This window comes from Alexandromys fortis, unplaced genomic scaffold (genome assembly GCF_014885135.2).
Source record: "Alexandromys fortis isolate MF-2015 unplaced genomic scaffold, M_Fortis_MF-2015_v1.1 scaffold_127, whole genome shotgun sequence".
NCBI lineage: Eukaryota > Metazoa > Chordata > Mammalia > Rodentia > Cricetidae > Alexandromys > Alexandromys fortis.
In genome coordinates this window covers 3015339-3034343 of record NW_026068006.1, presented here as the reverse complement: position 1 = coordinate 3034343, position 19005 = coordinate 3015339, and the positions used below count along the sequence as shown (strand labels likewise).

Below are 19005 nucleotides of genomic sequence, written 5' to 3'. Positions count from 1 at the left end.
ACTAGTTCAATGTCTTTTATTGATGAATAGAAGAAAGATGTTTCTGCGTGGCACTTAAGTGAACATTCTTTCCTGTCAATTACTAAGACATTCAAAATGGATAGTTGGTGAGATGCTTCTGTCATTTACTCATTTCTATGCTGCTCATTATTTTGGAGTATTTATCTCTATTAATATCTGTAATATTATTCTTTGCAAAGAAAATGTACCAAAATTAGTCACAAGCAATGATTCAATCCAACCCAGAAGTCACTCAGAAGTGTTGCACGGACAGAGACAAGGAGGGCCTCTGTATGGAAATGTATCTGAATATATATATATATATATATATAATAAATCACTCCAATCATTTACGTCTAAAAGTCAGTAAGAGCAGTATTATAAACCGCAGGCAAAGGGGCTTAACAGGTGGCGTTAGGAACGTTACTGTCTCTGTAGAACAGCTTGCCAAGACTTGGAAAAACACTGCTGGACTGTTGCTACTGTAGAGAAAGCTGGGATTTCCACACAGGAAGAAACCGTCAGCATCCTTCTGTGACTTCAGGTAGTGAAGGAAACAAAGGGGCCGGCACTATATCAGGCATCCCGGGAAGCAGAGGGTCAGAGACCTGGCTCTCTAATTCTTCTGGGGTGGAAAAACAACTTCCTTCCCCCTTCCCATTCCATTCCTTTTCATTTCCTTTCCTCCCCCTCTCTCTTTTCATCACTTTCTTCTCCCCATGCCTCCCTCCTTCTATTTTTTTTAATGTGGTCCAGCTATAGAGCCCACGCTGACCTCAGACCTGAGATCTACGATCACCCCCATGCACCACCACTCTAGTTCAGAAAGTCAGGTTCCCTTCTGGAAATGAAAGCAGGAGTCTACTGTCCCACCAAGAGAAACCGGGTCCATGGAGGAGGAGAACGCATGACGCAAACAGTTTATCCGGTCAGCGAGGTGGGAAGACTCAGCAGGACTTTGGTGGGACCTCTCTCCAGATTCCCACAGTGGCTGTGACAGCTCATAGCCCCGTCAGCAGTGCATAGAGGTTCCTTCTGTTTAAAGAATCATCAAGTAAGTAGTGTATATCTACTGCAACAGGCCGGTTTAACATCTCCTAGTCAGGGCTCTCTGGCCTGAAAAGCAAATCACAGTGAGAGACAGTTCAGGAGCAGAAGAGGCCAGGAGAGTCTGGGAGAGTGGACCAGAGCGATAGTTGCTGCAGCTCCTCCCTAAGTTCAGCAGATGAAACCAGTAAAATATAAACGGCTTTTTATGGACCGAGGGGCTCAGCCAACCTCCTTTTGTGGATTTGTTACGCTCTATAGATTTGTTATGCTCTTCCCAAAACTCTCCTGTCCGAGCCCCTCTGTGTTATCATCACAGAAACACACGGAGAGGAGGCTTTAGTCACTTATCTCATTGCCATGACAACAGCAGCTGGGTTTGGGGTCTGACAAAAGCAGAAGGGTTGTTTCGACTCACATTCTGAGGGTGCAGTTCTACCATGATGGAGAAAGCATGGGAGCAGGTTAAGAGACAGTAGCTCACTTTGTGACCCCGCTGTCAGGGCACAGAGAGGAGGGTGTCAGTACTCAGCTTGCTCTCTTTTTTATATTCAGACTGGGACTCTACCCAACAGGAAGATACCACCCATGCTCATGGTGTCTCTTGCAGTTGAAAATTTCTTGAAACACCCCAAAGACATAACCATATGTTTCCATGGTGACTCTAAGTCTTGTCACATTGACTGTGAGTGTTAAACATCATGACTTGGATGGACTGTTCTGATTGCTGCAATGTTGGACAAACTTTTTCCCATAGACTTCTTGATTAAAGAGGATATATCTTTGAGCTCTTTGAGTTGTGTTGTGATGTATATGCGTGCAAATATTCGCTCACGTGCGCCACAGCGTGCATGCTAAGGCCAGAGGATAACCTCAGGTATCCACGCTCACCTTGCGTCTTGGTTGGCAGAGTTTATTGTTCATTGGTTGTGAACACTAAACTAAACGGCCCACCAACTCCCAAGGATCCTCAGTCTTCCCTTCCTACCTCTCTGTAGGAGAGCTGGGATTACAGACGTGTGTTACATGACCAGTTATACGTGGGTTCTGGGGATCTAATCTCAGGCCCTTATGCTTGTTGGCTTTACCACTGAGCCATCGCCCTGGCTCATCAATGAGTTTTTGATAAAGCTTTCACCCTGAGAGGGTGTGTTGCCCGGTGAGCTGGTAAGACACAACGATCCTTGGGTGGGGGGGTGTTCGCAGGGACGCCTTTGCAGTAGTCCCTAAGAGTGACAAGATAGTCGTGAGCACTGGAGACGAAGGCAGCATGAGACAAACCTTCACTAGAATCTAGCAGAGCATGAAAGCTTGTCACTATAGAACGGTTGCCATGGTTTCCTGGGTCCACCCAACAGTCCACATTTCTGCTATCTGCTGAGAGAATGGCACAATATTGGTATAGAGAATAGAATAATAATTGCACCGGTTCAAAACCAGTGAAGAGTTTCCATCAGGCCGCCCAGCTTGAAGCTCCCGGATCAGGCCTCCTGAGTGGTGAGGGGGAGGCTCAGCAGCAGCTCACCTGCTCCTGGCCTCACTCATCTTCCCAGGAGGTTCTCTGACCACCCAGGCTGTGAGCTCTGTTCTGCTTGGGAGGGAATGCCTCTGGGAACGGTCGGTGGCCACCTACATGGAGAGAAAAGCCTGGCTTTTCTAACAACTTTCCTTAGGTTTGGGGACTGCTGAGAAGCCAGGGGAAGAACAGGGTTCTTATTTTTATTTTTCAGTTAAGAAAAATACTCTTTTATCTTCCCCTGCATTCTTAGAAGGCTTGTCCTCAGTAAATGCAATAGAAATTCAGGCCCCCCAAACAGCCGTTTCCTAAGTCCTCAGCCTGTTCTCTTCTGGCAGTAATTGTATCAGAAGTTGAGCCAAAAGCAATATGGCGGAAGCCAGGCTAGAAGGAGTGCGGGGTGTGTTGGTTTCCTAGGATGCCTAAGGAGGTTCCTCACCAGGTGAGAGGAGGTACCCAGAGAACTGAAATGCATTGAGAATTAGACAAACCCCAGGGACTCTTCCTGTGTTAGAGGGAGGAGAAGAAGAAGACAGGAGAATATTTATTTTAAACAACGCTCAAGTATCTAATATGAGGAAGCCTGTGTTTAGAATTCCTAACACATTCAAATATATTTTCAATATAGAGAAGAGACTGGGTGTAAGTGGAGAATATTTCTCTTCTCAACACGTTCATTTTTCCTCAATCCAAGGAATGATGTGCTTGCATTTAGGTTTTGTTCTCCTTATATAATGTAGCTGATGACTAAGGATGGATAGAATCCTTCCCTTTTATTAGTCCTCTGTGACCATGAGTGATGGGTGAAGGAGGGATGCCTTTATAAGGTGGAGCTGGGTTTCTGAGATGCCATTGACTACGCACCTAAGCCCAAGCTTGACTCTGTCTCCTAAGCTGTCAGTTCCCTTGTGAGCAAAGACGCTCCTCTTCCTTCGGTTGAGCCCGGCTCTAATTCTCACCCTGTTCTTCTGTAACTATTTGCTTTGTTGCTGTCGTTTGGCGAGACAGGATCTTGCCAGGTAGCCCAGGCTGGCCTCAAACTCACACTCTTCCTTCCCTTCCTTGCTGAGCACAGGTATGGACTATGACACACAGCTTTGTCTTGCTTTTTAAGTCTTTTGCAAAGCTTAGTGTGGAACGGTAGCTGGTGAGCTTATTGCTCCCTTTGCATTCGGTGTTGAGTCAAAATGAGAGGAAAGCATTCAAAAAAATGAAAAAGCAGTGTTCACTATTCGTATAGGGTTAATATTCCTATTTTCCTCCTATACTGAAAAGAAAAATCTTTCCAATATGTTGTAAAAGGCCTCTATAATAACTTAATGTTATTTGAGGTTACACAAAACAGAACTTTACTCAGTTACCCAAAGAGGAAAAAGAACACATTTTAAAAGTATTTTTGATGAGCTGAGCAATAGTGGTGCACACCTTTAATCTCAGCACAAGGGAGGCAGAGGCAAGTGGATATCTGAGTTCAAAGCCAGCCTCATCTACAAAGTGAGCTCCAGAATAGCCAGGGCTTCGCAGAAATCCTACCTCACACACACACATACACACACACATACACACACACACACAAAGGAGTATATTGATGAGCCCTGTGTCACACACTCAAAATTCTAGCTCCTAGAGGTAGAATCAGTGGGATGATGAATTCCAGGCCAACCTGGCCCCTGTCTCAATGCCCCAAACACACAATGTTGACGCCAATAGAAAACTGAGCAAAATGTCTAGGCCATCTGCTCTACCATTAAAGATTATTTTGTAGTGCCAACATCAAAAAATCTTAATGCCATTAGAAGCAAAAGCATTTTCTTATCTGCCAAAATAACATGGAAAATATTCCCAAGACTGATGGGACACCTCTCACTCCTGGAGGGTCTGTGGACAGCTGATGGTTGCTGGGGAGAGGGAAGACATTTTCTTCACGGGTGTAAACACAGTGCTCCTGTAAGTGTCCTGCCTTAGTCACTCTTCTTCTGTAGTAATAAACACCATAACCAAGGCAGCTTACAGAAGGCTTTAGTTGTGGTTATAGGTTCAGGGGGAAAAGTGCAAATGGAGATTATTCTTTTGTTTTCCAGCCACCCAGACCCGAATAATCACAGAAAAACTATATTAATTACAACACTGTTTGGCCAATGGCTCAGGCATATTCCTCGCTAACTCTTACATTTTAAATCAACCCATTTTTATTAATCTGTGTATCACCAGAAGGCTGTGGCTTGTCTGTAAGGTTCTGGTGTCTTTCTCCTTCGGCAGCTTTATGGCATCTCCCTCCCAGAATCCTCCTCCTTTCCTCCTCTATCTCTGCTTGGATTTCCCACCTTGCTATATTCTGCCTTGCCATAGGCCAAAGTAGCTTCTTTATTAACCAGTAGTAATAAAACATATTCCCAGCATACAGAGGGGAATCTCACATCAGATAAGAATCTATCATCACTGGGTGGTACTGGCGCACGCCTTTAATCCTGGCATTCTGGAGGCAGAGGCAGGCGGATCTCTGTGAGTTCGAGGCCAGCCTGGTCTACAGAATGAGTTTCAGGACAGCCAGGGCTACACAGAGAAACCCTGTCTCAAAAAACAAAACAGAACGGGAAGAGTATATCATCATCACAGTAGGAAGCATAGCAGCAGACAAACATGGAGTCTGAAACAGCAAGCCCGGATTTCACGTCTTAAATAGCAAGGAGGAAACCAACATAAACAGGGCCATGGCATGAGTCTTTCAACTCTAAGAATCCAGCCCTCAGTGACATTGTTCCTCCAGTAAGGACGCATGTCCTAAACCTACCCCAACAATAGCCAACTTGCTAAATACCAAGTATTTAAACATTCAAGCATCTGAAGGCGATTCCCATTGAAAGTACCACATAACCTAATGAAACTTCTTCTCTCTCTCTCTCTCTCTTGCTCTCTGTGTCTCTCTCCGTGTGTGCTCCCTGTCTCTCTCCCTCTCTCTCTCTTTCCCTCTTTCCCTCTCTCCACACACACACACACACACACACACACACACACACAAGATATGAGGGTAGAAAGAGGACTAGAAAAGGAGAGGGACTAAAGGAAGGTGGCAGGCAGATATGATGAGAACATATTATATTCAGGTATGGAAAGGTAGAAAATCAACCCCAAAGTTCCTGACCAGTGTAGCTGAGAACCATGCTCCGTCCTTTCATTCAGCCAGTTGCAGTGGGTCAGCCATTCTTCGATTGTCTCATGGCCGCAAAATGGCTGCCCTAACCTTAACGGTGCACTCCATTCAAAGACAGGAGATGGAGAGATGGTGGAGACCAAAGAAACATCTTCCTTATGCTTTTGTTTGTTACGGGACAATCATCTTTCTCAGAAGTTGACAAACTTCCTGTTTCTCCAATAGGACTAAATTGACAATCGTTATCAGATAGCGCATTATTGTATAGCTAGAAACAGACCACGGCTCTGTGGACGTCCCTGGACTCGGAGCTGTGGCTGTTTACTAAGCATCTTCACCGGTACCGGGGAAACTCTGATCATGACAATGAGTAAAGACAGAAGCTGGCCCTCTGCTAGGCAGCTACAGTACGTGTCATACATAGGCCCCAGAAAATTCATGGAATGCCTATTCTTTCATTCATGGGCTGTACTTCTTTTTGTTGTTTGATTGGGTCATTTTTTTGTTTGGGGTTTTGTTTTTTGAAACAGGGTCACAAGTAGACTAAGTTGGCCTTGAACTCTGGATCCTCCTGACTCCAGTTCCCAGGAACTCCAATCACAGGCATGCACCACTGTACCAGTCTCACTATGGGTTTTCATGGGTAGGACATTCACATTTCCTTCCTCTTAGGTTCATATTCCAAATGTCCAAAAGAAAAAAAAAAAAGAATCTTTTTGGCCTTGTTCCTGAGGAGAATCCAAAAACAGAGTCCTGGCTCCGATGGGCAGTCTCAAAATCCATGGAAAGGTAAAAGGAGAGACCTGGCTCATCTCTACATGTATATGCCATTCCATGTGTGCCCCAACATATATGCACACCCCAATCATAATAAATAAAGCTTTAAAGGTATTAGTGGGAATTGCCCCAAGGCAGAGAATAGAATCACATATGTGAGTTAAATAAAGCACAAAAAAGGATGGGTTGGAATGCTGTCACCACAGCCAATGGTGACCAACCCATGGGCTATCCTCCCCATGAGCAGACACAGACTTCAGGAAACGCACAGGTACACACAGGAAGTGACCTGCCGCTTCCAAGCTTGTACGGAATGTTTCAGATGGAATAAGTCTCTGGGAAGTTTAGTTCATTCAGCCTTCGCACAGGCAGCTGCCCTGTACCTCTCCTGGCACCCCAAACGCCAGGGCCACAGCTTCTTCTAACATTAGCCATCTCTGTGCTGTGGACCATGTGAGCAAAGAGGCCGCCTACAGAGAGCCTCTTCTTTCTTGTGGGTTTTGTTTGTTTTGTTTTTTAAGAAAAAATGTATTTTCATTATTTTTTTCTTTAGTTCTTGTATTTTTACTTGTTTGTTTGTTGGAGACAAGGCTCACTATGTAGCTCTGGCTATACTAGAACTCACTTTGTAGACCAAGCTGGCCTGGAACTCACAGAGATCCACCTCCCTCTGCCTCCCAAGTGTTGAGACTAAAGACATGCACCACTACTGTCCAACTTATATGTTTACTTTGTTGTTTTTGTTGTTGTTTTGAGACAGGGTTTCTCTGTGTAGTCCTGACTATCCTGGAACTCACTCTGTAGACCAGGATGGCTTCAAACTTTGTGATCTGCCTGTTTCTGCCTCCCGAGTGCTGGGATTAAAGAGATGCACCACCGCCGCCCAACTTATGCTTTTACTTTTTAAAAAGTACTTTTATTTTGTTGCGTGTGGACGTCACAAAACAACTGTGAGAGTCATTCTTGTCTTCCATTCAAGTACTGAAGGAGGAGCCAACTCAGGTCGCCAGGGTTGGTGGCAATACCTTTACTTGCCTTGTTTATTTACTCTTGCCCTTTTTGCAGTATATTAATTTTGACTTCTTTACTTCCACCCACATGCATTCATTTTCAGTGGCTAGTGAAAATTCAATTTTTCAATTCTCCATGTATGTGCACATGCGTGTGTGCACATGTGCATGTGTGTGCATGTGTGTATGTGTGTGCATGCGTGTTTGTGTGTGTATGTGGGTAAGCCAGAGAAGCTGTTTCCTTAGCTGTTTTCCTCCTTATATTCTGAGACAGGATCTCTCAGTAAACCTGGAGCTCAGTGGCTCAGCTGGCCAGTGAGCATAGGAACCCGGCTCTTTCTCCCACTCCTGAGATTACGGGCACGCATATCTATGTCTGCCTTTTTTCACACTGATGCTGGGATCCAAATTCAGATCCTTGTTCTTTTTTTTTAATTTTTTTAAAAAGACTTATTTATTTATTATGTATACAACATTCTGCCTCCATTTATGCCCGCACACCAGAGGGGGGCACCAGATCTCATTACAGATGGTTGTGAGCCACCATGTGGTTGCTGGGAATTGAACTCAGGACCTCTGGAAGAATAGCCAGGGCTCTTAACCACTGAGCCATCTCTCCTGCCCTCAGATCCTTGTTCTTGCGCAGCACTCCACTGAAGGACTCACGTCCCCACAGCCCTCTATTACAGTCACTAAACAGAACACAGCGACGGTTCCGCCATCGGTCTGCTATTCACTAACAGCAAACTCGGTAAACCTTTGCGTGGAAGAAACTACTTAAGGAAAAATAACAGCTAATTTCCCCTACATTTCACAGTTAGGTTCCTGCTGAAAATTAGTGGGAAATTCCCCCCAGAATAATCTGGTAGAATTTTAATGGAATATTTTATGGAAATGTGCTAAGAGATTTGTTGTCTATTTTCTCGTCTTGAGAGTTAAAAGCCTCTCTGTTGGAAAATGCAGTCACTGAGTTCTATATTATTTCTCTCCGTCATCAGAGAATTCAGTAGCAGCAAATATAATTAAGGGTCAGCAAAGTGTTCACACCCCTCAAATGAATTACAGTGGCCGGGGCTCAGATCCAATTAGCAAGCTGTTACCATCTGAGGTTGCTCATATGCCTGAAACAAATTGCCAAAGCCAAAACAGAGATCCCCAAAGGCCCTGGGACAGTCTTTGAATTGAAAATTCAGTTAACACCTTTTTTTTTCTTTCCTGACTGAAGCCCGGGATCTGGACCATTATTATCACACAGGGCTTTTTGCTTTCCAGTCACCAAAGGCGAGTTTCCGCAGGAAGCAGCCCCTTAGTAACAGGAAGGTTTTGTTAAATAAATAAATAAACAAAGACTAAAAACACAAAGGAAGAGGAGCCTCTCCTTTCAGGAAAAAGGAAGAGGCAGACTAGAGAAGGAAGCTCCTCACACTGCAGCAGTGCCTGTCTGCAGGCCGCCAAAGACCACCTCCCCAACACATTGCCCTTGGTCCCAACCCCTGTTGGAGACCACCAGCCTGGCCATTTTAATCTCTTCCTAGTATTTATTTAAATTCTTGATATTGCCATTAGCTGTGTAAGCATTATCTTCCTCACCAAAGTGGTGAGTATTCTTGGGGGCCATCAGCAGGCCTTGCACGTTTTCACTCCTCGCCTTCAGGGTCTTGGTTTCCAAATGTTTTTGTTTAGGTTTGGGTTGGTTTTTGGTACTGAGAGATGGCTCAGTAGTTAAGAGCACTGCCTGCTCTTCCAAAGGTCCGGAGTTCAGTTCCCAGCAACCACACGGTGGCTCACAACCATCTGTAATGAGATCTGGTGCCCTCTTGAGGAAGAGACTTGGCCAGTCATCCTCATCAACTTAGACCATGCAACCCAATATGAACAAGTTCAACAGAACCACCATATACAGGCTGCCCATACGTGCTTCAGCATTGCCAGGGCATAAACTTCATTCATTGAGGATCCAACCCAAGCAGCCTTGATTCTGCTAGGCAAGCACTCCATCCCAGAGCTACATCCCAGTCCCGGAAGACTTCACTGTTAAAACTCATCTTCCCCAGCTTGCCAGGCTTTGTGTCGGGGCAGGGGCAGGGGAAGGGGCAGGGGCAGGGGAGGGGAGGGAAGAGGAGGGTGGGAGGTTTGGCAGTCTTCTTCTCCTGCTATGTATGGATGGGTAGGCGGTGTGGTTGAATAAACACAAACCTTGGCAAGTCGACCTCCCCTGCTGCGAGGGCTTGAGATGGCCTACGGCTAAATGAACAATTATGCTTTGGTTCAGGAGCAGTGTGTCTCCAGTTGAACAGAAGACACTGTTGACATCAGACACATTGACACTATTTAACAGTGTCAGTTAGGCAGTCTTAGGAATCTTCACAAGACAAGCACACCACATATGGCCGAGACTAAAAGGACCTCCTTGAGGTATCCATGGCATGAAGTAGGAAGAGGAGGAACCTCCCTCCTTGGATTCCCAAAGTCAACGACATATGTGTGCTTAGGAACCTGTGCTTTTGACATGTCCCTAAGGCTAGACGTTGCTTATTCTAGCATGTGTGTGATCTTCACCATTCATGACAGGCTCAGTCAGTGCACTGGTCCAGAAAATTAAAACATACAGCCAGAGCATGTGACCTTGTTCCAGCATGAATGCAGCTGAATGGTAAATTTAAAAAAAAAAAATCACGTAAATGTGGGGAGGAGATGGGGTTAAGATTACCACCAAAGTAAAATCACAAATATGTCAACTCATTCATCTCAGGTCAGGTGATGACCGCCCCCACACACGCAGGTCTACATGCCATCAGCAGACCCACCCCACACACGCAGATCTACATGCTATCCGACACACACACGCAAGTCTACATGCTATCTGCAGACCCGCCCCACACACGCAGGTCTACATGCCATCAGCAGAGGTGAATTCACTGTTGATTTGGAGAGACTTTGCCTGTACTTTAGAAGATAGAAAAGAAGACACTTTCCTACACATCTTGGGGTGTTTGGGGGACACAGTGAGCTCAAAGAATATTGTTCCAGTTGCACAAGCCTGGTCAAAGGCAAAAAGACTTGAGGGCGGAGGAATGCTTAGAGCATCCCTCCAGCTGGTCATCGGACTGGATTGGTAGAGTCAGCTGTCTCTCCGATGTGGTTCCCAGTACCACATAAGCCAGGACGATGGCACATACCAGCAACCCCAAGAGTAGGGAGACTGAGGCAGGAGGATCGTAAGTTCAAGACCAGCCCGGCTGTGTTAATCAATGTTCTCTAGAGGAACAGAACCAATAGGATGGAAATACATTAAATTAGCTTATGCTAAGATCGTAACAACGGGTGTCTTACCCTGCTGTTTGGTCCTCGAGGCTGGTTCCTCCGCAGTTCAAAGCCATCCCATGTTGAAATAGGATTGGCGGGGCTGCGTCCCCAACACCCCGGCCGCTTGGCTAGCTCATGCCCAAAATAACAACACACAAACTGTATTCATTTAAAGAACTGCTTGGCCCATGAACTCTAGCCCTTACAGGCCAATTCTTGCACCTGGACTAGCCCATTTCTAATGATGTGTGTAAGCACCCCAAGGTGCGCTTACCGGGAAGATTCTAGCCTCCGTCCATCCTGGTGTCTCTGCTCCAGAAAGCAGAGCTGTTGGGTCTCTCCGGGAGCAGAGCAGAGTCTGACCTCACTTCCTCTTCCACCCAGAATTCTATTCTATTTACTCCTCCCACCAATGCTTTAACCTATGAGGCCAAGCAGTGTGTTTATTACTTAACCAATGAAATTAACAGATTGATATATGACACTCCCACATCACTTCCCCTTTTTCTGTTTAAACAAAAAGGAAGGCTTTCATTTTAACATAGTAAAATTACATATAGCAAAACAGTTATCAAGCAAGAATTACAGTTACAATATTCATATCTATTTTATCTCTTATCATAGCCAAGGAAAACTATAACTATCTATTCATTCTTCAACTCCATCAAAGACTCCAGAAGGATATAATAATACCTAAGTAAACAAGAAATAAGAAAACTCTAGAAATGATAGAGACATCTCTCAGCCTGGACAGTCACCCAATGTTCCTCTGTACCATTGGGGCATCCATCTTTGGCCTACAGGCCCATGGTATCCAGAGACATTCCCATGAAGCAGGAAATTTCAAAGACAGTTCAGTCACTTTCTTCTGTATCCTGCAGAATGTCTTGCAGACTCTTTCATGAATCAGGAACCCAGAAAGACCATCTCACCTTTAGGCAAGTTCAGCAGTCCTCTCTCTGTGGGCTCTCTGTGTCCAGTTTATGCATCAGTCCAGGCAAGAGCAGTTTCTTGCCCAAATGGCTATCAAACTCCATAAGGATCCTCTTTGATGCCCATCTTCCTCTTGAAGTAGATTGGTGCTGCCAGGAGCAGAGTGTCTCATTGTCATGAAAAGCCCTAAGTTATTAAAACATTTAAAATGCCATATTCTATAATCTTTGAAAAATATGAAGAATGCCTATCTAAAATATATCTATGCACCTCTAGAAAATCTTAACTAACATAACTACAAACTTAACTATTATTAATGATTATCCATTAACAACCTATATACATTACATTTTTAAATGAACTACACAATCACAATACCTTAATAAAGATCAGAAATACATATACATATAACAAAACTGACCTTAAATCTCTATCAATAAAGTACAATCTATACTAATGCAAATTATTCATATCTATATCATATCCCTCTTTAAATGGAAAAGAACATTTATAAACCATATTTGGGAACATGGGCGCAGTTATTCCTCTCCAAACTGCTTCCTGCTGAATAGGGGCATCGTTAATTAGGTCGTTCATGGTATAACCTGTGTGCTAGGTTCATCTCAGTTGGCAGTTGAGTGAAGTAATTTTTTGAGGGTGTTCACAGCAACCTTTCAGAAGGGCGTGGTCTATCATACCAAATCGGAATAGATGTAATCCACAGGGTCACATCCTCTGTGAAAACAAAAGAAGACCCTCTCCAAAGCATCATATCCTTAGACCCAAATTTTGAAGTCATAATACCCGCATGAAATCCATTCTGGTTTAGCTTGGCAGCCCATGTAATGAAATGTCTCTCTGTACTTAGCTCCTTCACAGTCAAAAATTTTAAAGAAAACACAATGTACATAATCCAGACTCTCTGTGAATTTTCCATTTTTACGTGGCTTATTTTTCTTTATTTCTTTTAATCTATAACTATCTGTACTTCTGTACTCTGTCTCTTTAAAGACTTTACCCTTTTTCTTTTTAAGACATTAACTTTATTCTTTATATTCTTTTTCTTCTCTCTCCCAAGCCTACGTACATTCATCCAACAGTGTGTGAATCTGTTCTATTGTGAATCTGTAATTTTTTTACTATCCAGGATCATTTCTTAAAATGTTAAGCACTTCTTAAAAACTTAAGTTGCACCATGTACAGGTAATACGGTACTGCTTGTGTCCTGCCCAGTCTAAACCTTAACTGCGCTGTTATTATGGCAATTACGGTAGTTCCTGCTTGAGGTCAGCACAGTTCAGCATGGAGCAGCTGCTCCTGCCTCAGAGCCATTTGGTGCCCCTGAACCATTCACAGTTCCAGGCACACAGCAAGTCCACAATGGCGCCGCAGTCAGCAGTTTAACTCCAAGACTGAGTGTGCAGCACAGAAACTCTTTTTAATCCAAGTTACAACAAAATCTGACATGCAGAGCACTGCGCAGTCTGAAAACAGTCTGTATGGCCACAGGAATCCGCCATGCTCTTCCACCCGCCTAAGCCTGATTCTGCCTTCTGCCCAGGTGCAGGCGGGGAGAGCTGAGCCATCTGCACGGTCTCAGAGCACTCTCCTCCGATCCCAAGCGGGAACACAAACATCCAGTCCCATAAAAGCCTTGAAATGCTTTAAAGCCAGAGTTCACGCTGGCAGTACAGCACACAGGCTCACATGCTTGAATACTTGGTCCCCAGTTGGTGGAACTGTTTGGGAAGTGACCCGTCCAGCAGGTCCAGTTATTCAGGGTCTGAAGAGGTTCTACCTGTATGAATCATGGGCGAGAGAAAAGAAGGAGACCAAGCAAGATTCAGTTGTCAAGGTCTCCGTTTATTGGGGTAATGGTTGCGGCTTATATATAGCCCTTGAACGAGGAACTTGGCTTGGGGTGGGGGGTAGGGGTAAGAAGGAACTTTGCTGGGGTAGCAAAGGTCACCAGTCAGCACACTTAGTGTATGCAGAAACATTCTTTTTGTGATTCCGTTAACAAACAGTTCTCAAGATAGTGAGGATGTGGGGCTCTCTGCAAACATCCTTAGGACAATGGTCCCTGACAAGGAAGGATTAGAGATGTGGCCTTGTTGGAGGAGGTGTGTCTTTGAGATGGACGTTAGTTTTTTGTTTGTTTGGTTTTTGGTTTTTCGACACAGGGTTTCTCTGTAGCTTTGGAGCCCGTCCTGTAACCAGCTCTTGTAGATCAGGCTGACCTCAAACTCACAGAGATCCACCTGCCTCTGCCTCTGGAGTGCTGGGATTAAAGGCACCTGGCACCACTGCCTGGCTGGCTTTGGGGTTTCAAACGCCCACTTCAGACTGAGTCATCTCTCTGTAAGTGTACAAATCATGTTAGTCCTCAGCTACTGTCCCAATGCCACACCTCCTGCCTACTGTCTGCCCGCCTCCCGCCACACTCCCTACCATGATGACCACGGACTAGCTCTCTGGAACTATAAGCAAGCCCCAATTTAAATACTTTTTATAAAAGTTGTCTTGGTCATGGTGTCTTCTCACAGCAGTAGAAGAGTACCTAAGACAACTCTCAAAATTCAACAACAACAGAAAATAAAATTCCAAAATGAGCAAAAGATGTGAACAGGTATTTCACAGAAGAGGATTGCCAACGTCATTGGTTATTAGGCAGATGTCAATCACATTGCAGTAAAATACTGTTGCATGTCTACAAAGCTCAAATACTATTGCTTATCTACGAAGCTAAAGTACTATTGCATGTCTATGAAGCTAAAATACTATTTTAGGTCTACAAAGCTAAAATACTACTGTATATCTATGAAGCGAAAATACTATTGCATATCTATGAACTGGAACTAGGCCACTGTGTAAGGCGCTTGCTGTAAAGTCTGACGACTTGCATTTAATACTAGGAACACAATTAAAGGTGGAAGGAGAGAACTGTTTCCACAAAGCTGTCCTGACCTCCACATGTGTGTTACAGCATACACACCCATCATACACAGAACAAGGAGAGGGAGAAAAGGAGGAGAAGGAAGAAAAGAATTTGTTGCTTAAAATAAAAAAAAGAAAAAGGGAAATTAAATTAGGAGCCGTGTGGGATACAGTTGAAGAAATCCTTACCTCACATTCCAGACACCCGGAGTTGGATAGCAACACCACCTAAACCAGGCTCGACGACGTGTGCAGCTAATCCCAACACTGGAACCTGGAAGCAGGGGGTTTGAAAGTTCAAGGTCAGCCTTGGTTGTGTAACGAGTTCTAGCTCAGTTAGGTCTACATCAGATCCTGTCTCATAAATAAATGAAGACACATGACAATAGTGGCAATAGGAGGCCGTCTGTGCAGCTTAGTGGTGAGCCCTTGCTTTGTGTGTATAAGGCCCTGGCTTTAGTCTTCAGCATAACTCCCACCCCTGAAAATAAAAATTCTTAAAAAAAAAAAAAAAAAGAGTGGCAACGGGAAATTCTGGTTAGAATGTATCGCTTACATGTTTTGTAAACTTCGAAAATACCATTAGCTGTTAATATGTTGGTTAAAAGCTCCAGCTAGCTGAAACAGGAAGTCACAATTAGTTGTCTGCTTCTCCTGTCAGCTAAGTCAGGAGACGATACAGTGAAGGCTCCCTCCCCCGCCCCTTTCCTCTACAGGCTTACGAGCAAGTAGAAAAGACTGCGTAAGTATCCAGGAAATGCCTCAAAAGATGAAGACACCAGCTTTTAAAAATGTGCAGAATTCATCTGGGGGAAGAGCACAGTATCTAGGTCATAGGTCGTGGAGGTGTGGCCAAGAAGAATGGGGATTTCTCCAATCTGAGCTTGACAAGCCTCTGGGGTTGGGAATGGGGGAGGGCGGCCTTTGCAGCAAATCAGGAAGGCTGACCCCCAAACTCCAGCCCGTCAGAGATCTGCAGAAAGTCAGACTCTCCATTACTCAATTTCTATGTATCAATTAAAATTCCATAATTTCCCAAGTCTTACAAAATGTGTGCACACACATGTAACACACACTGCAAGCCGTCTTGTACACATCAGCTCTGCACACGCGCTCCTTCCTGTGTGCAGCAATGGCTACAGTGGACTGATTCTCAACCTTGCCTACAGCGGCCGAGTGCTGGGCATTGGCTCAGAGCACCGTGGCCTGCCCATCATTCCTTCTTCTCTTCCTTCCTTGCAAGAGAGTCCTGATGGTGTCTGTGCCCCGCGTGAGCCCAGGACACCTAGAAGAGAGAGGATGGGAGGGCACTCAAGGGTGTGCCCTCAACTGACAGAGTGCTTGCCTGGCATTCATGCAACCCTGGGCTCCATCCCAAGCACCAGACGCCGGGCATGGTGGAACAGAGTCTGCAACATCAGTACTCACGAGTTAGAGGTAGGAGGATTCTTGGCTACACAGCAAGTTAGAGGCCAGCCTAGGAGAGGTCTATGAGATATTGTCTTAAAAAAAAAAATTAGCCGGGCAGTGGTGGCGCACACCTTTAAACCCAGCACTCCAGAGGCAGAGGCGGGCGGATCTCTGTGAGTTCAGTGCCAGCCTGGTCTACAGAGCAAGTCGAGCTGGCTTTATAGCTATTGAGAAACCCTGTCTCGAAAAACCAAAATAAATAAATAAACAAATAAATAAACAAACAAACAAACAAATAATAATAATGCCAGGATGAGTTGTTCCTCTCACAGCCTCCTCCCTGTGATCCTGGCTTGGTGGATGGCTTCCCAGCTGTTCCCGTCTGAAGGAACTTCTCTGTAAAGTCTCCGAGTCTCCCGTGGGGCTCTTGCCTGGGGCTAGACAGACAGAGGAAGAGTCTCCTGGTCTACCGCAGCAAATGTTCCAGGCATTTCTTCTGCCTTTCCTGCCAGTCCTGTCCTGTGCCAGCTGCATCCCCGACTGCTTTCCGGTTTTACTCTGTTCTCACAGTCCTCTCATGGTCGCTTCTCTGATTTCTGACTTGTGAAAACAAAAGCAAAGATGTCCTTATGGTACCGTGGGTAACACACACTTCATGCCTTGTTTTATTTTATTTCTTTTCAAAGGCAAACTATTGATTTAATTTGCTTTTGTGAAAATCCCTAGGTTGAGGGACATAGCTGAGTACATACAGTGTCTGCCTAGTATGCAAAGAACACTGTGTTTAGTTCTCATCACTGCACAAACCCAGGCAAACTGCAGACGTCCGTAAACCCAGCACTTGGGAGGGGAGGGCAGGAGGGTCAGGGGTTCAAGGCCATTCTCATCTATGTTTCAAGTTTGAGGCTAGCTTGAACTACGTGGAAAAATTTTTCAGAAACATTTGACTTACCAAATTTAAACTAAGATACATAATTTAGACAGATCTATAACACTCAGTGAGATTGAAGAAGTAATAATAATAATAATAATAAATCTCCCAACTAAAGATTCACTAAGATTCACTCCTGATTTCTACCAGACAGTAAAGAACCAACATGACGACTGCTATGAATTTCTTAAGAGGAGCCTCTCTATCATCACAAATAATTCCAATCAGACCAAATTGGATCGAATAAAAGATGCCCACCCACGTTTAATGCAGCGCTCCCGGGTGGCCCGAGAAAGCATGGCAAGGGAAAGAGATGGGGAAACCACGCAAAACACGGAGACCACGTGTTCCTTTTCTGGGTGGCAGCCGAAACAGTCTGTGGGAGTGGTCCTGGCCGTCCCTGGGGAGGGATCAATGCTTGGCAGGCTTTCCCGGACGTGGAGTCCCGACTGCACGACTCCCAGGGGAAGGGGCTTGAAATGGACCGTCCTGCTCCATTCCTGCTTCATTGGCGCTCCAAGGATGGGTGCCAGGGGCTGGGGTGAGGCTTCCACCCCAAACAACGGCTTCTCAAATTAGTCCAAAAGATGAGAAGGAAGGTGCCAGACTCTACTGAATGCTCCCGAACCATCAACACGGATACAAAATTCTGGCAGCTGAGAAGGGCACTGGCCCCTTCCAGAGGAGCAGGATTCCATTCCCAGCACCCACAAGGCACTCAAAACCACCAGAAACTCCTCTTCTCAGAGTGGATCTGGCGCCCTCTTCTGAACTCTGCAAAGACATGCATGCAGGCAAAAACCCACATACAGGAACAAAAATAAAGTAAATCTTTTTTTTTTATTCTCAAAAACAAACAAACAAAAAAAAACCCAAGCAAACAAACAAACAAAAACTTGCAAAGAGAATTCAGGAACACGTCAAAAAGATCAACATGGTCAAGTGGTCTTTTTTTTTCCCCCAGAGATGCAGGTATGGTTCAACATACATAAATCAATCAATGCAATTTATCACATAAATTTCTTAAAACAGAAATCACACGGACATCTCAATAGATGAAGAAAGGCTTTTGACAGAATATAGCATGCCTCCTTGACAAAATGCCTGAAGAAGGTAGGACTAGAAGAAATGCCTGTCAGTATACTGAAGGCTTTACACTAGAGACCTACAGCCAATATTATCCTAAAGGGGGAAAACCTCACTACAGCCAATATTATCCTAAAGGGGGAAAACCTCACTACAGCCAATATTATCCTAAAGGGGGAAAACCTCACTACAGCCAATATTATCCTAAAGGGGGAAAACCTCAAAGCAGTCCACTAATGTCAGGAACAAGCTGAGGTGTCTGCTCTCTCCTGCATTCAACCAGGTGCCTGACATCTTGGCTAGAACAATACATCAAGAGAAGGGGAAGAGTGATGGAAAGGAATGAGATAGAAAGGGAAGGTGGTGAGCTCCTCTACGTAAAGACTCTCAGAATCCAATCAGGAAGCTCTTAATTTTGAGAAACACAAAAGTGGAAAGGACACAGAGCCAACATACAAAGAAAATCAGTATATGGGGGCCAGAGAGATGGCTCAGTTCTTAAGAACACTGGCTATTCTTCCAGAGGACACGGGTTCAATTCCCAGCACCCACATGGCAGCTCACAGCCAGCCGTCTGTAATTCCAGTTCCAGGGGATCTGACATCGTCACAAAAACACACATGCAGGAAAAACACCAATGCACATAAAAATAAACAAAAAAATTAAAATCAGCATATGATAAGAAAGCAATCAGGGAATCCCACTCACAATTGCCTCAAAACATAAATCAATAAAAACAGAATACCTTGAAATAAACTTACCAAGAAAGTGAAAGACCCTTTAAAGTAAAACACCAAAAAAAAAAAAAAAAAAGAAGATGAAGGTGGTACTAGAAAGTAGAAAATGTCCATGATGCTTATGGACTGTAAAAATCAATATTGGAAAAATGTCCATTCTACCA

At 44.6% G+C, this 19005-nt stretch overlaps 1 long non-coding RNA gene across 7 annotated transcripts in view; it reads right to left on the bottom strand.

The window, feature by feature from the left end:
• Window positions 1-13565: 13565 nt before the first annotated feature.
• LOC126513264 (uncharacterized) overlaps window positions 13566-19005 on the bottom strand; it is a 41541-nt gene continuing 36101 nt past the window's right edge. For 2 of the 7 annotated variants that reach the window (XR_007595267.1, XR_007595269.1), the window contains 2 exons: window positions 14867-17792; window positions 13566-14099 (listed from right to left, as the gene is read on the bottom strand). This is a non-coding gene — a long non-coding RNA (uncharacterized lncRNA). The remainder of the gene's footprint in view (window positions 14100-14866; window positions 17793-19005) is intronic. The other 5 variants (XR_007595272.1, XR_007595270.1, XR_007595271.1 and 2 more) reach the window with 5 other exon arrangements.